Here is a 21,165-nt window from a genome sequence, read left to right as displayed (position 1 = left end):
GTTTTTAAACATAAGTTAATTCATTTCATTTAATTTAAAGATTTCGTTGAATTCAAAAGTACCAATAACATGTCAATGTAAAGAAAGTTTTTAAATCACACATATTCAACTCTTCTTTCAAAGAAAGATAAGAATTCTTTGTGAGCGTATTTTATTGCTGTACAGGCTAAAAAGTGAGCTTAATTTATTTGGTAAACCATTTCCATACAATATCTCAGGAACTGACCGCTATATTGCAGTGGTATCATGAATTGATAATAAGTCTACAGTATCCTGTGCATGTTGTGCAATCACTGCAAGAGAAATGAAACATTTAAAAATATATATCAGACAATTGAAACTGCAAACCTAGACTTTAACAGCACAGCGCCAGCGCTCATCAAATGCTTTAAAGAAAGTAGTTTCTTTTAAGGTAAAAAAGTATTTGTTTCAGATGATGCAAAACTCAATAGTTTTTATAGTTAGCAGTCAACATGGAACATATTTAACTTTGTGATACTAAAAATAAAAAAAAAATGTCTTTCTTTTATAACATAGTGTGACATGACATTATCTCCCTTACATTTATGTATTATTTTAGAATTGGTGTATATTTATGAAAAATTCGGTTGCATAATTAATGTTATAAACAAAAGGGTTTGCTTTTAGAAAACCAAAAGTAGCCATCGCACCTAAATTTTCAAGCCGCATCGCGTGGTGAAATAATATTTTTCATTTCTCCTCTAGTTTTCGAGATCTGAGTGTGACAGACGGAAAGACGGACATTTTTCACAAACCTAATAGCTGCTTTTCTCCTTACGGAGGCCGCTTATAAAATTAACCTTCAAATTAGTGTTTCAAAAAAACATTTTTTACATAAATTTGTTCGCTATAGCAGCGAAAATTTGACTTTAGCCGCGTTGACGTAGCCTACATTTCAATAGCTCCATTCATGTGTCGCACAAATATAACAAGCGCAGTGTAAACATACTAAAATTTGAAAGGCAAGATGAGACCCTATATAGGGGATATTAAATATACTAACATACAATAGTTAATAGGCTTATCAAGCCCTTGAATTCACTTTTATAATATCTAGATCAACATCTATCTAGACACACACACACACCGAATAGTAAAAAATGATATTCAGCCGGAGCCGGAACATGTCTTGTGTTGCTAAACGTTTTACGAAACTGTCAAATAACATGTGACTTATATTGGTTGGTATTTTATCTTTTTATATACCTTTTTGTTTTAAACTCTGTTACTGATTGATTTATTAAAGCTGAACAGTATTTATAAACAGAAATTAATCTGTGTAGCATGAGCGTGTGTGTATGTACGAGGCCACCAACCACAAAGGCTGTTTGTGGAAGGGTGAATGTAAAATATTTTAGTATATATTTAACTAGTTACTATTGTAAATCTCTCAAAAGTAAAAAAAAAACACATTTATTGTAGGACATATATATATATATATATATATATATATATATATATATATATATATATATATATATATATATATATATATATATATATATATATATATATATATATATATATGTATAGTCTAATATAAAATTATTTTATTTTTACAAAAATTTAGGTCGATTATCTATTTTATAATAGCTTCATTCATACTATTTTTGCATTCACGTTCGCTTTACTTATAGAATTATTATTTTGTTTAATTGTGTCTGATACACCATATCATTAACTATACAATTGATATAGAAATTAAGACCCGCAAGCCGCGGGTAATATATGGCAAGTCGAAAGTGGCGTAGCTAGGATGGACGAGGATGGTGGAGAATTTGAAAATGCCTCCGGCCCCCACTTGAGGGGGCCCCGAAATGAGTATTTTTTACATTCAAAATAAAATATTATGCAAAATGCAGGGACCCCAAAAGAGGTTGAGCTTCCAGGCCCCCAAACGCTGGAAAATTCCTAGCTACGCCCCTGCAAGTCGGATTTTAAAGAACAAACATACGTTTCACAACGTGTGGCTGGAGCACACAGCATGGCGAGGCATGGACTTATACAATCGTTTGTACACATCTGACGTTTTAGGAAGGTCTCGTAGGGCTTCCCTATAATAATGAACAAATCAAATACACTTCTTGTTAAGCACATACAACCAAAACACTGACCATATAGGACATACAACTGGCTATATAGGACATACAATCAAAACACTGACCATATATGACATACAACTGGCTATATAGCACATACAACCAAAACACTGACCATACAGGACATACAACTGGCTACATAGCACATACAACCAAAACACTGACCATGTAGGACATACAACTGGCTATATAGCACATACAACCAAAAAGCTGACCATATAGGACATTGTCACAGCCTGGTTCTTGTTGTAGGCGTGATGACGCGAATGTCTCTGTGTGTTGTAGATACCTCTTCTGGTACTACCATAATGTACTTCTTGACTAAATATTTTCTTACCCGCACTAGATTTGCAAGTGCGTAAGAACACTAATATACTAAACTCTCTAACGACAACATTTAGAATTATTAATAAACACTCTGGTAGCAGACATGAATTTTATTGACACAATAATATAAATCGCAAAAGATATTGGCGACTTCAGCCATCACAAATCACATGTCCAGAGAAATATATTCTGAATACAAATCAATCATAATAACCTGAGTACATGTACATTACTCCACTGTAAAAGATATCCATAGCACTCCTCTCTACGGGATTCTGAAATTAACTGAGGTGTCCACCTCGTGGTCAGTCCCCGACCAGGAAAAATCTCGTGCTAACCGCACGGAATGGTTCAGTGACTACTATTCACCAAATATTACAGGGGTTCTAAAACTGGTATGTGACAGACATACAACTAGCTATATAGCACATACAACCAAATCAAAGAACATATAGGACATAAACCTAAACACTGGCCACATAAGTCATACAATCAAAAGAATTTATATATATAATACAACGAAAACACTGGCTATATAGGACATATAAACAAAACACCGGCCATATAGAACATACAACCAACGCACTGGTCATATAGCCTATAGGACAGGACATACAACCAAAACACTTTTCATATAAGACAGACTACTAAAAACACTGGCCATATAAGACACATAGCCAAAACGCTTTCATGTAGGACATACATCCGAAACACTGGTCATATAGGACATACAACTTAGACACTAGCCATATAGGGCACACAACCAAAACAATGAAAAAATAGGACGTACAACCAATACACTTTTCATATTGGACATACAACCAATATACTGGCACTGTAGGACATACACCCAATATACTGGCCATGTAGGACTTACAACCAATATACTGGCACTGTAGGACATACAACCAATATACTGGTCATGTAGGACATACAACCAATATAGTGGCACTGTAGGACATACAACCAATGTACTGGCACTGTAGGACATACAACCAATATACTGGCATTGTAGGACATACAACCAATATACTGGCCATATAGGAATTACAACCAATATACTGGTATTGTAGGACTTACAACCAATATACTGGCATTGTAGGACATACAACCAATATACTGGCCATGTAAGACTTACAACCAATATACTGGTCATGTAGGACATACAACCAATATACTGGCCATGTAGGACATACAACCAATATACTGGTCATATAGGACATACAACCAATATACTGGTCATGTAGGACTTACAACCAATATACTGGCCATGTAGGATATACAACCAATATACTGGCACTGTAGAACATACAACCAAAATACTGGCACTGTAGAACATACAACCAAAATACTGGCACTGTAGAACATACAACCAAAATACTGGCACTGTAGGACATACAAACAAAATGGAAAGAATGTCCGTAAAAAAAATGTGTTCAGAATTTGTTCACAATATTGAGTTCACTAAAAAGGAGATTTTTTCATCTATGACTTATGTCTAGATTGCTGTCGTGTTGATCTACCTGGTGAGCCTTAAAGTGCTGATAAGATTTATACTGTTAAGACGTGGGGTTGAACTAAAGAAAACAAGTCACCGATTCCCCGAGCACAGGTATCTCTCTGATTGTAGAAGCACAATCCAACTATGATCAATCAATATCCCCGATAAAAAGAAATAATGTCACAATCTCCAAATCAAATTGACATATCCCGATTCACTAACACAAATTAAAGAAAACAATCCTCACTCAATAAATCCAAAATCATCACTCAAGTTTCTTAACACATTTACACACTAGTTCAGCATAAACAAAAATCACCCTACTTTGCACGTGGAAACAAAATGGTTAGTCATGGAGGAATAGGATTACTTTAAAAGATATGAGCTAATTTGTATACACTACTGAACACTTTAATATCCCAGTAACTGGAGCCAGCTAAAAACGATTCTTCAGGACGTGACAGCTAAGGTCATGGAATAATGCAACAAACCCAACAGAGACTGTTATGATGAGAACAATGTGGAGATTCAAGAGCTGTTAAAGAAAAAACACAACTGCTATCGTTATGTTCTTACAGAGTATAGGGTGTAGCCAGCCTCCTTTCAGTTAGCGACCCCTGGCTCGCCAAGCGTACCTCACTGAGGGCAGCTATGTCGACATCTAGCCGAGCCAACTTTAATGCCACCAGTGCAGACTTCCGTTGAGGGCATTCACTTTAGTTGCTGTCCTGTAGGTGCGGACATTCCAGCAGGTGACTTTGAGAGGTATCCTTTTATCGACTCGTTTGGGACAAGTCATTTGTGGGCTAAGTACTGCATTGCCTCCAGCCTGCGCAGAGTATTTTGAAAGTGATAATTGGCTCGCGCAGACCAATACCACTCTTTAAAAAAAATTCAGTCCACAGTACCACAGATGTCTGAGACGTCTGTGAACCACAGATAGCTGTAGGTGTTATATCGAAGTTTCTGTCTCCTAGACTGGCTGCCGACCAAAGCTATAGAGCTCAGTCTGCCCAATGGACGAATAGTTGACTTGGTTCTACATCTTGAAGATAGTTTTCATCTAGATCTAGTCCTAGAACTTGTAAATACTAGTAAATCTAGTAATGATAGATGATAAAAGTCTAGCCCTAGCTAGAATCACCTACTAGCCTTTTTTAGACTAAGTACTTTATTAGACCTAGACTTGACTAGATAGATCTATATAGTCTCTAGATCAAGATGCGATCTACGCGTTTTCCTTCTCTCTGACGATTGTTTGAATACGTCATAAGTAAAATTACAATTAAAATACATTTAGAAAACTCCTGCTTTGTTAAGTTAACGTTTATATTGCCAACATGTATAATGTATATTGTATAGGACGATACTCTATCAAGGGAAAAAAATTGTAATTGATTGACGTCGTGGTATAAGGTGAATTAGTTCTATTTATAGGTCGTCCTCTGAGTCTTAGTGAACATAATCATGAAAAATAGGATGAGAGTACAGAAATTATACATAACTATACAATACTCCATATTCATAAGCACTCCACTAGCAGAGTGGTTACTGTGTAGGCTTCAAAAGCCTGAGAAGGCTTCAGCCATGAGTTCTCATTCCGCTATTTTATTTTGTAAATGCTTTTTTGTATTGTTAGTTTATATTACTCTATATCTATTACACATTTAACTACATGACTGATCCAAACTAATTCATACGAATAATATAATCTTTGTTTTTTTTTTTAAAAGTAATTTTAACAATTTTTCTTGTTTTTCAATTACCTTTGTACATCCCAATATTCATGTTTATAGCAATGCTCAAATTTTGTGACTACTTGGTGGGAAGGGGGACGTATCTGGGAGAAGATTTTGTTTTCGTGCTGCCTTTAGGATAGCTGAAGTCGGGATTCCAATACGCGTTCCCAAGGAAAAGGTGCTTATTATAGAAAAGTGCCTCCCCTAAAGTTTTTCATGTAAAAAATTTTTTGAATTTTTAAGAAACATCTGCTTTGCTTATTTACATTTTAAAATTTTGCTTTCAGAAAACAAAAACAAAAGCCGTTGCACCAGACGTTGCGCAATCTAAAATATCAAGAAATTGGATTTTCTATATTTTTTTTTCTGTGATGTAAAACGGGAGGGATATTCGCTAAAAATTCAAAAAACATTCGATGAAAAAACAATATTTTAAAGAATTGGCACATTGATTTCTATTTGTTCATTTGTATTTCATTACCTTGTTCTGATCAAATTTCAAAACTTGTTTTCGTTTGTTTATCAGAAAATGTTAGATTTGGTATGGAATTATAGGAGAATACATGTTCTTTTTACATAACATAAAAGTTTATAAATTCAAAAATCAATTTGGTTTAATGAAGTCAAATGAACATTAGCATTGTCAATTAGGAGTGAAATAGTTAAAGCATGTTATATTTCTTTACTTTCTTCTAAGCTAGACATTAAAGGATGTCTAGAGGTCGTCATTTTGTGCAGTTATTTGATGGCCAATGATGACATCCCCTTACATTAGAATGCATCGTCATATTGTGTGGTGCCTAGTTTGGAAACATTGACCTAGTTGTTTGACTTGGATCACAGAAACTGCGAGGTTTACTACTCTTCACCTTAGTTGTTTAAACAGATGAGATTAAAGTAAGTTCAGTATCGACAAAGTCAGTGAAAATTATTAAGATGATTCAGCTTAAAAATTAAAGATTAGGTTGTTTTTTTTTTTTGTTTATGTTAAAAATCTAAGATCTTAGGACAACAGAAGTTTGAGAGACATCAAAACGTATGAATTTATACAGAGCTAAGGAATGGCCAATGTATTATGTATTGTATAATTAGTTTTTTTATGTAGTGTATTACTAACATTTTCATGTAGTGTATTTCTAAGTCTCTATGTTTGGAAAAAAAAAAGAAAACAAAACATTTCAGACATTTTGAAGACGATAAAATAAATTATGAGCAACAAATATATGACCAAAATATAACAAATACAAATGTGTTTCATATGTTTGTAATGTTTTTTTCTAAATTGAAGATTATCCTACCCCAACCCTCCCACAAGAAGGCAGGGGAAGGCGCAGGGCAGGTTTTGAACCCGAGACAATCGAGACGACGGTCCAGAGCGCATATCACATGACCAGGCAGTGATCTAAGTGTTATTGATTAAATACTAGGATACATGTAAACGTGCTAGATTACTCAATGTTTTTGTTTGGTGTCAAGTTTACCTTGTGTGAAGACTACGCAAACAGCCAAGAAGACAATAACAAAACACAGAGTGTAGACTTTCATTGCGGTGATTGGTACATGTGGAACAACTAGCTGAATGTCTACTGAACTAAATCACTCATAAGAATATGGGTCATGGTTTAGACATGATTTTTTAAAGATATAATCTGCTCTATTCTTGAATAGGACCAGAAACATACAAGATAATGAACAGCTAATGAGTGTTAGTGACATGCGTCTAGTTTCAATGTCAAAATGAGAAAGACACACAAAATATATATTGACAGTTCTATAGAAAGTTACACGCGTTATAGTCCTTAGACGATTTTATGAAAATAATGAAATTGTTTAATACCCAACTTATATTTTTATGACTAAAATGTATTTTATAATGATTATAATCTTATCCTATTATAAAAGACTTGTATTTGTGTAATGCCTAGCGTTATAAAACCATTTAGGACTCTGGAGAGAGCGAATAGAAACAAAGTCCCCATAATATTAAGTGAAGCAAACTTGATATCCGTTTTATTTCTTTTTTAATTGTCAAGATCGAGTAAAGACATACCCTTCATTCAACATGCATTCATCATTTTATCACTTTTTCAGAACATTCTATTCTACCAGTTCCATTGTGTAGCTGAAGAAACAATCTAAAGTTGACATTTTCCCCATTGAGCCATGTCTTACAACAAGACTAAAGCAGCTCAGCTTTCGTCTCTTATAAATGGAGAAGTTTATATAAAGTCTTTTTTTCTGTTAATATAACACTGTGAAATTGTTGAACAGTATCTAAAACTATAGAACTGGTGCTCACATAAGATTTTTGAGAATTCACAGATTGGGGCCTTTTAGTTAAAAAATATATTAATTGTATTAAGAATGACTAATTAAGATTAGACACAATTGGTTTGAACAAATGATGTATAATTAGACCTTCAGTCCTCGTCTGGTTACAAAGTAGACATTTATTATTGTAGCAATAGGTCGTAGTGTTCACTCACATTTCTTCAATAACCCGATAGGGTAGTATGCTTTAAATGCTAAAGGTAGCCTCTAAACAGAGGTAGCACGTATGTAGTGATAGTTAGCATAGCAGGAATGAAGATTGTAGGTAGCATTACAACAGAGTTGTATATCAAACGTTATAAAAAAATAATGTTATTGTGAATTCAATACAAAAATAAGAACAATAAAACCAACGAAACAAAAAAACAAAATAAAGATCCAAAGTTTTAATTTACTTAAGTTTAATGGTCTTAAACGTTCACCCTTTCAACCTCGTGTATTTAGTTCAGTGCAGAGCAGGTCTGGAGAGGTCAGTGCGATCGAGTACATAGTTAGCTACAATAGGCACGACAGTAACATCCCCTGAAATAAAACACATTCTCTGTTATTGTTTTGTATGCATAAAGTTAGTAAAGCATTTTTTTACTAGCAGAAGAAAGGCGTACCTCCTAAAATTTCAGTCTAATCCGTTTGGTGGTTCTAGAGATGTCGTGATAGATCAGTGAGGAATTGAATTAATGGTTAATGATCTAGCATTTATATTTAGATAGATTTACATTTTAGCTTATTATATCTATTTTTCAGAATATCAAAACAATGTTTCAAAATATTTGTTATACTTGTTATTATATTTTAATAAAAAATATACATAGATGTGGGTTAAAACACCCAGTTCTACTAGTACTACATTTAGTGGTCTAATCACGGATCACAATCGTGTCGACGTCTCACCTGATACACTTGTCACGGCAATGTAGCAGTCTGCACGGGTTTGGGAAACAATGCACGTGCCCTGACTTACATCTGTGCTGTGGCCTAAACGTTTGACCTGTGGAAATCAACGTGTCATTAAACAGTTAATGACTCTGGTGACATCTGTCACACGCTAAATACTGACAAGTCTAATTAAACAACACTATTATAAATGTGTGCAAGTGAATCAACCTCTCGCACATTGTTTATATACAGTGGCGTCACTCGGGTCGGTGTCACATGGTGCGGTTAGCTCAGGATGTCAACCTCCCCCCCCCCCCCCAGCTATCAACTTTATCCACATTTGCCAACAGGAATTTATTTTTTGAACCAAATACATTAAACTGATTACTTATTTTCATTAATTTGTGCACAAATGTCAAGTTAGTCCATTCTATTTGAAAATCCCATTGTTTATGACATTTTTCAATAGTTTTGTTTATTTTACAATGTATATTTATTAAAATCACTTAAACATGTTTTTTTATTTTGTTAGACTTTTAGACGGAAACGGTATAACATTTTGCCGTGTTATTCAAACTTCTAATAATGTAAGTTTGCCGCTACCTTAGACATCGTTTGGTCTCGGAAGCATTTAAAGATACCCATCGAGGTCAGGGGCGAACCGGGAACCAAGTATTTTCCATCATTTCTTAGCTTTAGAAATTCATTTTCCTAAAGTCTATTAAGTACCATTTCTATTAGAAAGAAGGTCAAATAAAATTCAATCAAGAAGAGGTGAAGAGTGAGAGACATTCGAGGCAGTGTTTCTCAAACTTTTACCGTTGGCGCCCCCGCCCACTAAACTTTTTTTTGTTTTGAAATAGTGCTATGTACATAAATTTTAGACTTTTGTATAACAGAAAACGTTATTTCTGGAGATAGTATTAGAGAGGCATCATGTTCCCTATCCATCCAGCAAGTAGGTCTGTTGAGGTACCTTTTGCTTTTCAAGCATTTTCCTTCAACATATTGTACGTCCCGAAGTAAGCAGAGCCCATGTCAACGTGACATTATAACGGAGGGGGACGTTTCGATAAAGAAATATTTTCTCTGAGAGAAGAAGCAGGAGGCCTATTTGCAAATGACCAAACCCACCCATGCCACGTATGCGGCCGGCTTTTTAAAGCAAGGATTGGACTTTACAGTTACCTTCGAGTCCATAGGAAATGAGAAATGTGCTCATCTTCGACCACGAATATACATTCTCCAATACACTATTTATACTAGTTTTTTTTAAGTTGCTAAAATTAAGTCTATTAATGAAGAAGGCAGCATTGGCCAATACTATTTTACGAGGGATGTTCAAAATGTCTTAAGATCATCTTCATGTTCAGTAAGAGGCCTTGCCGCGAACTTTTTAGCTTTTGTCACACGAAGGTCGTCAACATAACGATGTTAAACACTTGAGAGAATTTCGACCATTCTGACCAGAGAATTTCGACCATTCTGACTAGAGAATTTTGACCATTCTGACTAGAGAATCATGTAAGTATAGAAGTTTTGAAACGCCTTCTTCAAAAAAAATGTAATCGATATTTTTACAGACGCCTCACACACAAAAACGATAAACGTTTTAAAAGATCCTTTTTAGTAAAAGATACGAGGTCTTTACCTTACACTATTTTAACTTTTTAAACATTAATAATGTCATTTCACTGGATTAATATTCAACATTTGATGGATAATTACAAAGAACAGACAACATTTTAATAAACCTTTGTAAAATATTTGAATTGCTTCACTCTCTCCCCATTGGTTAGTGCGTCGTGCCCCCAAAAGAGAACGTCGGCCCCCTTCCCAAGGGGTGCCCCCCACCACAACATAATAAAAACTGCAGTAGTTCTTGTGAGTTTGTAATGGGCTTGTTGTCCTAAGATAATACTCATCCGTAGAAAGGCGTCTTGTAGCGTGCCGTTCTGTTCACGCAAAAAAACGTCAATATTACGATGGTACGTTAGTCGAGAGATATTGGTTTGTATTGCAGTAAAAACGGGGTAGACTCTAGAATCACGTTGATGTATATGTTTTCTTTAAAAGAACTTTTTGAATCGACGTAGAAAAGTTCTACTTGGACGATAAAACGACGTCACTTAATTAATGATTTATTTGTCTTAAAATTGAGTAATAAAGTCTCTTTCGCCTAATTAATACTAAAATATAAAATAAATACAATGCAAATACAAATAACAACTGCATCCCCCTTGTTATCACGTAACCTTTTTTGGCCTTTTTTACCAAATAAATAAAATAAATTATAGTTTTTATATAGCGCTACTTTCATGCTTATAGCATGCTCAGAGCGCTCATGCTCAGAGCCCAATCTCATTTGTGGACCAGTGGGGGGGGGGGGAGGGGGTGTCTAGAATGTTTTCCGTGCTGCCTTTAGGCGCAAGTCTGCCCGAGTCGGGTGTCGAACCTCGAGCCCCTTTCATAGGTAGCCAAGCCAAGTTCAAGCGTACTTAGCCTCTCGACCACTCTTCCCCTAAATAAAATATATGCAAGGTCTTAAATAAAATATATAGATCTAGATAACTACAGTAAATATGCCTAGATATATTTTGGTATATATCTTGAGATTTATTTATTTTTGAATTTACTAGTTTTTGCCGACAATATACTTTTCCGTTTGGGATTTTATTTTCTAGTTTTTGCCAGTATTCAATTTTTTTTTAATTCGAAGGTCACTCCTCCTGCACCCTCCTAGCGACGCCACTGTTTATATTACTGAACATTTGACTTTAAAATGTGGTTAAAACCTGTTTGAATATTGAAGGTGTACATTGTTAGAGGTTCCTTGTCCTCAAGGAAGAGGGCAGAGGATGGTAGCGGGCAAGATTCAAGTCCTGGATAAGGGTCTGAGTCGTATGCAACACCAGAGTAATCCAATGTTTTGATTAAATAATTTTTATTAATTAACTAATATAAGCTTTTAATAATCATGCACAATACTTTGCAATCATTAGAAGAAACCTTTTAATTGCCATAAGTCAACTTATTGGATTTTTTACAAGCATATGTATGGGTCATGTATAAAATAAAGAAGCAGTCTTCACAATGAAAATAAACTGTCCAGACTATCTAGTGGCGACCTGTACTGTGTGATATAAAGCTGATATTACATGCTATGTAAAAGTAATAGGCCAGCGTTCAGTAAATGTATTAGTTTTGATCTTACAGTCACCACTCTTGTTCGATCGTTTTCATTATGATTTCATGAAGACCATTACGTATAGACATTACCCAGTGGTACATTAGGAGCAAAGCGTAAAGCTTCCCATCGATAGGAACTAGTCATTTACTTTTAAAATCAAATTACGCTTAAAATAGTTTCAAGTTGAAAGTTCAATGCACAATGAGACCTGACTGCGCTGTGTATGAGTCAACAAGTACCACTCATACTTCCTCGATGTTAAAAGAGTGTTTTGACCAGACCTCACTTTTCATGTTTTTAACAAGGAAAAACGCGCTATACAAATGCAATAATAAATATAACAATTAGCATTTAATGAAAGAAAAATTTGAACTATTATTTGAGATGATTTGAAAGTGTAAGACTACTGAGCGTAAGAACAATACGACGATTTAAAATCAAAAACAGCTGAGACATGAGATATAAATAGTTACATACCTGGCTTTAGTAACAAGAGAGACATGAACAGAAGTACAAATAGGCAAGTCTTCATGGTTTGTCTACAATAACGTCCAGTAAGACTAGTCCAGAAAATACGTCAATCAGGAAGTAAGAAGTAAACTAACAAGGGTCACGTGAACACTGACTTTCTAGCCGGAACTGACCTTTATGGAAGTAAGCAAGTGGCCAGAGGCTACTAATTTTGAAAATTATTCTAAAACAGAAATGTAATAAGAGTTTTGTTTACATTTTGACGAGTTTTCTTAAAATGTACACTAGAAAGCCAAGGTAAACAATCAAAATGTAAACAATCAAAATGTAAACAATCAAAATGTAAACAATCAAAATGTAAACAATCAAAATGTAAACAATCAAAATGTAAACAATCAAAGCAAACTTCACACTTAGATTTAGGCTCATGAAACTTCATTTTATATATTTCAATATTTACATTTTTTTTATTAATTGAACAATCTGATGAAACAAAGAAAACATAGGTGTAGCACTACATTATCAACAAACAGAAAACAATCAACAATAACTCAAACACGACCAATACCGCCACCACTCGCAACAACAGCTACAACAGCAACAATAACACCATCCTCAGCTCCACAAAAACAACAACAACGCAACACCATCACCAGCAGCGTCAATGACTTTCCCCCTGACGCCCACAGCAACACCACCAGAATGACCAATATTATTTAAAGTCACCCAAACATAAAGGCCTCTCTGAACAAAGAAACACCCCAGAGCGCTTCTAACGTGAACGTCACTAGTACCAGTCACCCAAACAAAACGTCATGTCTGAACAAAGAAGCAAGACTAAGATAATGGCATATTTCTTTATTTATATTTCATTCCCAAATCTCTCTGCTGGCTCGGAACTTGAATTCGATGGTTAGGTCAGTTTTCTTGAAATGTCAAGGACATACGTAGGTACAGTTGCAAGTGCTGAGGAGAATAAAATATTTTAGAAGATAAAACTATATTATATAAAACTATATTATATAAAACTATATTATATAAAACTATATTATATAAAACTATATTATTAATATGCCATTTATAGCATCATATCATTGTTTTTTTCATTTCGCCATTGTTTTTCCTTGTTATATTCAAACCAAGTCCACCGAGATATAACACATATATTTAAATGCATTGTAAAATAGTTGACATTTTTGTTTTCCAGAATGGTCGCTGGTTATTTAAAATTATTTGCTTTTGTGATTTTCAATTTTTTTTTTTTTTATGAAAGTGTTCTTTAAATTTGATCTATGTGCCTTTACTTTTAGTCTAATTTGTTTGAAACCTATTGTCTGCTATGTCTCTCACGTCCCAACTATAGTTCGTTCTTTTCTGAAATACACTTCTCTTACATCGAGTCATTGGACAGAAGCTTTTGTTCAAAGTCTGATCGTCAGTCTTTTCTTTAGAAACTGCAAGCGAGATAATTCAATTTAATGTCTGTCTTGGCTTGTGTATGAGTTAGTTTTCTTGGCTGATGCTCCATGATGTGTGTACATTTGTCTCACCTCAAGAGCTAAACGACTACCTTTGAGTGGGGAAAGCTTTTGTGCGTATGTGTGTGTGTGTCGAAACCCTTAATCTTAAGCTAAGAAATAGCCTTAGCGCATTAATTTCTAATATTTTCAAACATTTAAAACAATAGTGCACATCAAATATGGACAGACTAAGGGATAGTAAAGGTAAAGATAATATTTATATATTTGTGAAGTTTTCCTTTCACACCAAACAGAATATAGCTAAGATAATGTAAAAGGCATCTGATTTTATGGCAAACGGATAACGAGGGTGTCATGTAGTCAGCACAGCAACCAACCGCCTTTACTTTCCCCCAACTAATTTCAAGTACTCGTTAGAGCTAAGTATGCCGAAATTAAAAGTCCAAATCTTCACCCGGGAACCCGGGACACTCCGGTTCGGAAGCCAAGCGCTTTAATAACTCAGCCACCGAACATGTACACAAAAAAGACTGCAATATATTTAGATGTAGATCCGTACATTAATTATTGCCGCGTGGTTATCCTCTTTTTTTTATTTCCTACTCATAGTACTTGTACGGGGCGAGAGTGCCTTGTATGTTTGTTTTGAATTGTTTTGCTACGTCACAAAGTCCGGTGACATCTATTGGTCATTCTTTGTCATGAGGCAGTTCACCCTCTGACTTTGGTTGGAACGGACGGTGTGTTGGTCCGTAAAAGGTTATTATATCTATAGTCTGTACTAGTTTCTCGGACTTATTATTCAGTAGGATTGTTGGACCCCTGTTTAGGGTGAGTTATTCGTTTGTGATATCTCTTATTGTATGTTGTATGAGGTTGTCACTATTTCTAGTTTTAGAGTAGAAGTTTAGTTTTGTGTTTATTTCGTTTATAGGGTGACAGTGTTGGAGTTGGATATACTGAGCTCGAGTCTATGCTAGTGTGGGCGTCTCCTGCCGTCTCAGAAATATATATTACAGTTTTCAGTACCATTGTCAAATTGAAGATCATCTGAGGTCTAACTTTACTATTACCGAGGTTGGCAGTTTTGTGACGCCAGTCGGTCAGATTCTGGTGGACTCTGAAACCAGGGTGACAAGTTGATAGCAGTAGCAAAGGTGCTTAAATTAATTATTGAATAATATCTTTATATTTATATTATATATATATATATATATATATCTAATATATATATTGTCTATTTATCATCTTCATTGTACATACATATATATCAGTTTCATACAATTAAATTCATTTAATTTTTGTTATTTGAACTATTCACATAGTTGGTCACTCTATGTATGACTGTGTGTGAGTGATGTCTTGTCAGGTGGAACCCCGGGACCCTAATTACATACAGCTATTGTAAACCTGACAATTATGTTAATATAAAACACCATGTTAATCGAACTTAAGTATAGAGTATCTAGCTATCTAACAATATTTTTTATTGCTAGCTAATCACCAATATATTTAAGCTGCTAGCTAGTCATGTCATCGATATTTTTTAAATTGCTAGCTATCTACCAATACTTTTTAAATTGCTAGCTAGTCACCAATATATTTAAGTTGCTAGCTAGTCACCAATATATTTAAATTGCTAGCTAGTCACCAATATATTTAAGTTGCTAGCTAGTCACCAATATATTTAAGTTGCTAGCTAGTCACCAATATATTTAAGTTGCTAGCTAGTCATCAATATTTTAAAAATGCTTTCTTTGAAAAAATAAAGTGCACTTTTTCTCCACTTGGGTGTCATCCCCTAGTGGGTTTCTGCCGATGCGGACAGCACCCCACTTTTAACGATATAAGTTCGAGTAATCAAACAAAGCATTAGGTTTATATAAACTGAATTTGTTCCAGATCTGGGTGCCACCTTTAACTAACAAAACAAATCATTGATTTCAAGAGACGAAATGAGAAGTAGGGCAGGTTCATGGGTTTGTCAATATTAACAACAAAGTTAATCCCTAGATACTAACTAATAATTGTATTATTCACCACAAAGTAATCTGTGCACATTCCATGAAGAAATTTACAAGATAATGGAATAGGTGGTTAGGATTATCCACTCCCATGTGACTAAAACTTTTTCCATCGTCAATTTAAGTATCACTAATTGAGGTAGAGCGAGAGAGAGAGAGAGAGTATGCAGATAATCTGCTGCAAGTTCGTTGAATATTGTGTAAACGTTTCACTTCACTGAAATAAAAGATGTGTCTTCTTGAGAAGAGTGTTCCCTATTCAGAGCTAACGAACGGTCTGTGGATCCAGATCTTTGAGTTCATGCTGGATCTTACTTCTCGTCTAAATCAGCTTCATTGTTAGATACAAGGACAAAGAAACACATTGGTTTGATGTTCAAAGATACATATTTGTTTGATGTTCAAAGACACACATTTGTTTGATGTTCAAAGAATTAATTTGATTAAAAAACATATTTTTGCTTTTTGCCGAAGAATTTGAAAGAGTAAGTCCGATTCATTGCCCATGCCAATTGAAATATTGCTGAGAAAAGAATTCTAAGATTGACAGGAGCCATTTCAGAACAATACTGTCATGTATTAAGTCAGCGTTTCTCGGAAAGTTCAAATACTATAAAAACAGTAAGCGGCGTTAGATTTTCTTTAGAGTATATATACCGATAGCCAGAATGCCACTGTAATGTATTATTACCAAACAAATTATGAAACGATCGTCAAGTTTCAATGAAAATAAAAAGTGGCGGTAACAAATATAAACAAGGACATACTGCTAGAGGATACAAAGGGCACTTTTAGTGACTGTAACATCTCCTTGTTTGAAAGTAGACATGTTTTTTTATTGGTTTTTCTTTGATTTTCTTTGTTTTTTTTACAATTGTCATTCCAAACTAGATGTTGCAGATCACATCTTCGTTGTTGCAGATCACATCTTCGTTGTTGCAGATCACATCTTCGTTGTTACAGAATACATTTTTCAACAAACAAATTGACTGTCCATCAATGCGTCGAAGCACTATTGCGGGATCAAACATTTCTTTTGTGAATCAAATTCAATTAATAATGCGCCATCGTATTATAGTCAATAGAAATAAGTTCATTATGGAAGAACTCATGAACACGGACATTGAACAAAAGAAAGTTAATAAAAGAAAAGAGAGTGACTATTTTTTTATATATATATAATTTTTTTTGCGATATAGTTCAAGCAGGAATTCAGAGACCCCGATGCGACATTTGTAATGAAGTTCTCTCTGCCGTATCTATAGAGATCGAACAAAAGTCCGAACTTTGCCGAGTAGTTTACTTTAGACTCAGATGGCAAGACAAGTACCACAATTAAAACAAATCAGCCTCTGAATCTTCTTGTTTGGTGGCTCCCTGAGTTTTGAAACCTCACACCATTACCAAAGAGTTCTTGTCAGCAGCCAAAGACATTGCTCGTTTTGATTGGAGCCAAATGTATGAATAAATTTAGTGCTATTTCCATACCTGATGACACTATTCACAGGAGATTAGTTGACATGTCTTCTGATACTAAGGGAATGATATCAACTTCTTTTACAATATTTAGCGTCCAGCTTCATGAGTCTACAGGCGTTGTCAATTGTTCACAATTAGGGTAACGTGGGGCGAAGGGCCCATCGGGGTAAAGGGCCTTTCCTAATTTTTATGCGAATTGCTTTTTAGATGTTACAAATTAAGACTTCCTGAGATACCTTACATCCGGCCATTGAGTGCCTACTAGTTCCGGTATACTTAAGATATATTCATAATGGCGATTTTAAAGATTTTTTTTAGACATCGTCTTCCATTTCCAACATTTTATCTTTATGAAACATGTTTTTTCTGCCTGTCAGTTATCAAGTCTAAATACAGAAATAAACCTGATGCAGAAAATGTGAATTCCAAATCTAGTGAAATAAAAACAAGCTTAACTTTCGCACTAACATTCGCGTGTTTGTTATTACTGTGGCCACGTTTTCCATGATAAGTAATACTTTTTTAGCGGCCCCCGAAACGGGAAAAGACGCTATTAGTTTTGTGCGAAATGTCTTTCCGTCTGTCCGTCCGTCACGTTTAGATCTTGTAAACTAGAAAGATATTGACAATCCGACATCACAATATTTTACACCATTCAAAGTTCTAATTAAAACGGCTACTTTTTTTTTTCTGAAAGCGAAAAATCTAATTTTTAAAATCAGTTATAAAAGCAGTTTTTTTAAAGAGAAAAAGCTAATTAGTATGCATTATAAGTTAGACCTCAATTAAAACGAATAGTAATCTTGTAAATATCATTTTCATTTTTTTTTTATTGCTTTAGCACTAAATCACATTTCGAAGCATTCGAATAAGAGATTGAGCCTTTTCAAAACAATTACATCAAGTATAAGACTTCAGTTAGACCAGAAAAGGCGCGGTAGCTGAGCGGTAAAGCGCTTGGCTTCCCAACCGGGGGCTCCGGGTTCGAATCCTGGTGAAGACTGAGATTTTCAACTTCGGAATCCTTAGGCGCCTCTGAGTCCACCCAGCTCCAATGGGTACCTGATATTAGTTGGGGAAAAATAAAGTCGGTTGGTCGTTGTGCTGGCTACATGACACCCTCGTTAACCGTAGGCCACAAAAACAAATGAACTTTACATCATCTGCCGTATAGACCACAAGGTCTGAAAGGGGAACTAGTTAGGCCAGGTTCACATCTAACTTTGCATTCACTTGCACCTATCCTTTGATCTGCTGTACCGTTGGGGCACTACACAAGATCTGTCAACCTTCTTTCTCCATTCTTATCTCTCATTTGTCTTTGATATAATTTCATTTGGATGTTCTTTCTGAAAATATTGAAGCCTGCCTGGGTGGACCACTTCGGGGGCCGATTTTGAGTTTGTGTTTCCACACAAACTGTCTTTGTAATCTTGTTAAATTGTAAATTATGTATGTTACGTGAATATTATAACCACGCAGTAAAAAAATCAATAAAAATGAAAGTCATAAAATATTTTTGTTTAATTTAGCAGAAATGTATTTTACTCTAAATAAATATGATACGTTTCTAACAATGAAATGAACATCATAGATATTAGTTTTATACATTTTGATAACCATTTTATAACATTAGCTAAATCAAATTGACCTAGACCTATGACAAATTATTTTTCTTTATGGTTTGTGGGTCGCCTCCTAATGACAAGTTGTATTAGGGGGTCGCGGAGCTAAAAAGTGTGAGAACCGCTGGTGTAGGGTGTCACAGTGTAAAAGAGATCCCCATCAAATAGTCGTTGACTGTCAGCATTTAGGACTTTATATCGTTCATCTGGGATCTTGATTTGACTTACCAATAAGGTTTGTGTCTCTAAGTCTTGTAATTAGTAAAGTAAGTGATTACAAAACACTAAATATCAAATTGGAAAACCTTGCTCAAATTAACCCTATATTTAGCTCACATTGTTTACCTTATGCACGTATCAGGGCAGTTAGAATACATGCATGGGCTGACCAGACAAATCGGAGGTTGGCTGCATGCAATTCTCTCTATGAGTAACACAGGTTGACCTACATTTATGATAACAAAATATACTGTACTTTGTTCGTTTTAAAGTCCAAAAATTTCTAATAAATTATTTTAAGTTATTGATAAATATAACTATTTAACTATTATCAACTATTTCAATTAAACATGGCTTAATTATATTTTGTTACTCCTTACGTAAAATGTTGTTATTAAAACATATAGAGAGAAGCCTACCTTCAGTTACAGCGTACATAAGAAACACAAAGAAACGAAGACAATAGAAATATTTCATGACCATATTTGTTTCACTTCTAGAACAAACTCTACAGTGTTTGACTCCTGCACGTTACAGAAAGTAGATTAGAACATCGTTTTTGTTTTATAATAATGCAACACATCAGTTTGAACAAAAAACGTAAGGCAAGTCTATGACCTCCACATCTAAGTGTACAAGTTGATTGAAGTGGAATGGCGACTAGAGACACGGGCCTAACAAGTTTCAAAGTTATTTTGTTGGGAAATTATTAGTAGAAAAAAAAATTCTTTTAGATGAGATATTTTAGAAATGATAAATAAAGAGTTGTTACTGACTTACATTATACAGATGTTCACTTTCTGATATCTCTGTTATGGAGTGTATGTGTGTTTCCTATGTGGTTGGGAAATGGACCATTTATGTAAATTGTAGAGAGAGAGAGCATTAATTAAATGTGTGTCTTGTAGAATGTTGCAAGATAAAGCGGTGCGGCCGCAAGCTGTTCTAAATACGCCTGACGACTAAGGAAAGCCAGAGTGTAAGGACGTGTTTTTCTTGTGAGTTACATTCGTTTAATTATCAGTTTATTTCATTTCATCTCAAGTTGAATTTGTTTCTTTATTGTAATCAAAGTTTTATCTTATCTTATATAACACAGTCGTTACATCAAAAAAGAAGATGATTACGTCCTACGCGCCATGCATTTAGTCATGCATATTAACCAATGACTTAAATTCTGCCAAGTCATTGGTTTTCATGGCTTGCTCATGCAACCCATTCCATGCTCTAATAGCACTCGGGAAGAAGGAGCATTTGTACAAATTTTTCCCAGCATATGAAACAAGAATTTTTGCGTTTTTAGTCTGTGTTACTGGTTTGCCATGAATAAGATAAGTGGAATTAATTTGTTTTAGTTTTTTTGTTACTCTTAACAACTGACATTTTTCTGGGTGGAAAGACATGCTCCAATTTGATTTCCATTTCTGTAATTCATCTAATTCTCTTTCTAAAATATCTGTGTCTTGTATTGTTTTTATTGTTCTATATATTATGCAATTATGTTTTATGTATAATTTCATCTTTATTTTTGAGCCTTCTGTCCTAAAGGCTTTCTAAATTTAGTGATTTTACTAAAGGCGTTACTCTAGTCAAATGTGAATATTCGTTTGTTATGAATCTCACTGCTCTATTTTGTGTCTATTCCAGTTTCTTAATGTTTTCTTGAGTTGAGGGGTCCCAAACAGAGGATGCATATTCTATTATTGGCCTAACCAAGGTAAAATAACATTTTAGTTTTATGTTCTTATTTGATTTATAGAAATTTCTTTTAATAAATCCTAA

At 34.6% G+C, this 21,165-nt stretch overlaps 3 long non-coding RNA genes across 3 annotated transcripts; all 3 read right to left on the bottom strand.

Moving 5' to 3' along the window:
* Nucleotides 1-134: 134 nt before the first annotated feature.
* On the bottom strand, nt 135-7,315 carry LOC129927864 (uncharacterized). Its single transcript, XR_008779515.1, has 3 exons — nt 7,169-7,315; nt 1,976-2,075; nt 135-293 (listed from the first exon to the last, which is right to left on the bottom strand). It is a non-coding gene; the product is annotated as an uncharacterized LOC129927864 (long non-coding RNA).
* Nucleotides 7,316-8,408: 1,093 nt separating this feature from the next.
* LOC106051289 (uncharacterized) lies at nt 8,409-12,874 on the bottom strand. The gene is made up of 3 exons (XR_008779467.1): nt 12,562-12,874; nt 8,910-9,006; nt 8,409-8,540 (listed from the first exon to the last, which is right to left on the bottom strand). It is a non-coding gene; the product is annotated as an uncharacterized LOC106051289 (long non-coding RNA).
* A 524-nt stretch (nt 12,875-13,398) lies between these two features.
* LOC106051290 (uncharacterized) lies at nt 13,399-20,021 on the bottom strand. The gene is made up of 3 exons (XR_001214840.2): nt 19,803-20,021; nt 19,510-19,609; nt 13,399-13,481 (listed from the first exon to the last, which is right to left on the bottom strand). It is a non-coding gene; the product is annotated as an uncharacterized LOC106051290 (long non-coding RNA).
* Between the last annotated feature and the right edge of the window lie 1,144 nt (nt 20,022-21,165).

Source organism: Biomphalaria glabrata, chromosome 8 (assembly GCF_947242115.1).
Source record: "Biomphalaria glabrata chromosome 8, xgBioGlab47.1, whole genome shotgun sequence".
Lineage (NCBI taxonomy): Eukaryota > Metazoa > Mollusca > Gastropoda > Planorbidae > Biomphalaria > Biomphalaria glabrata.
This window is presented reverse-complemented; position numbering and strand designations above follow the sequence as displayed.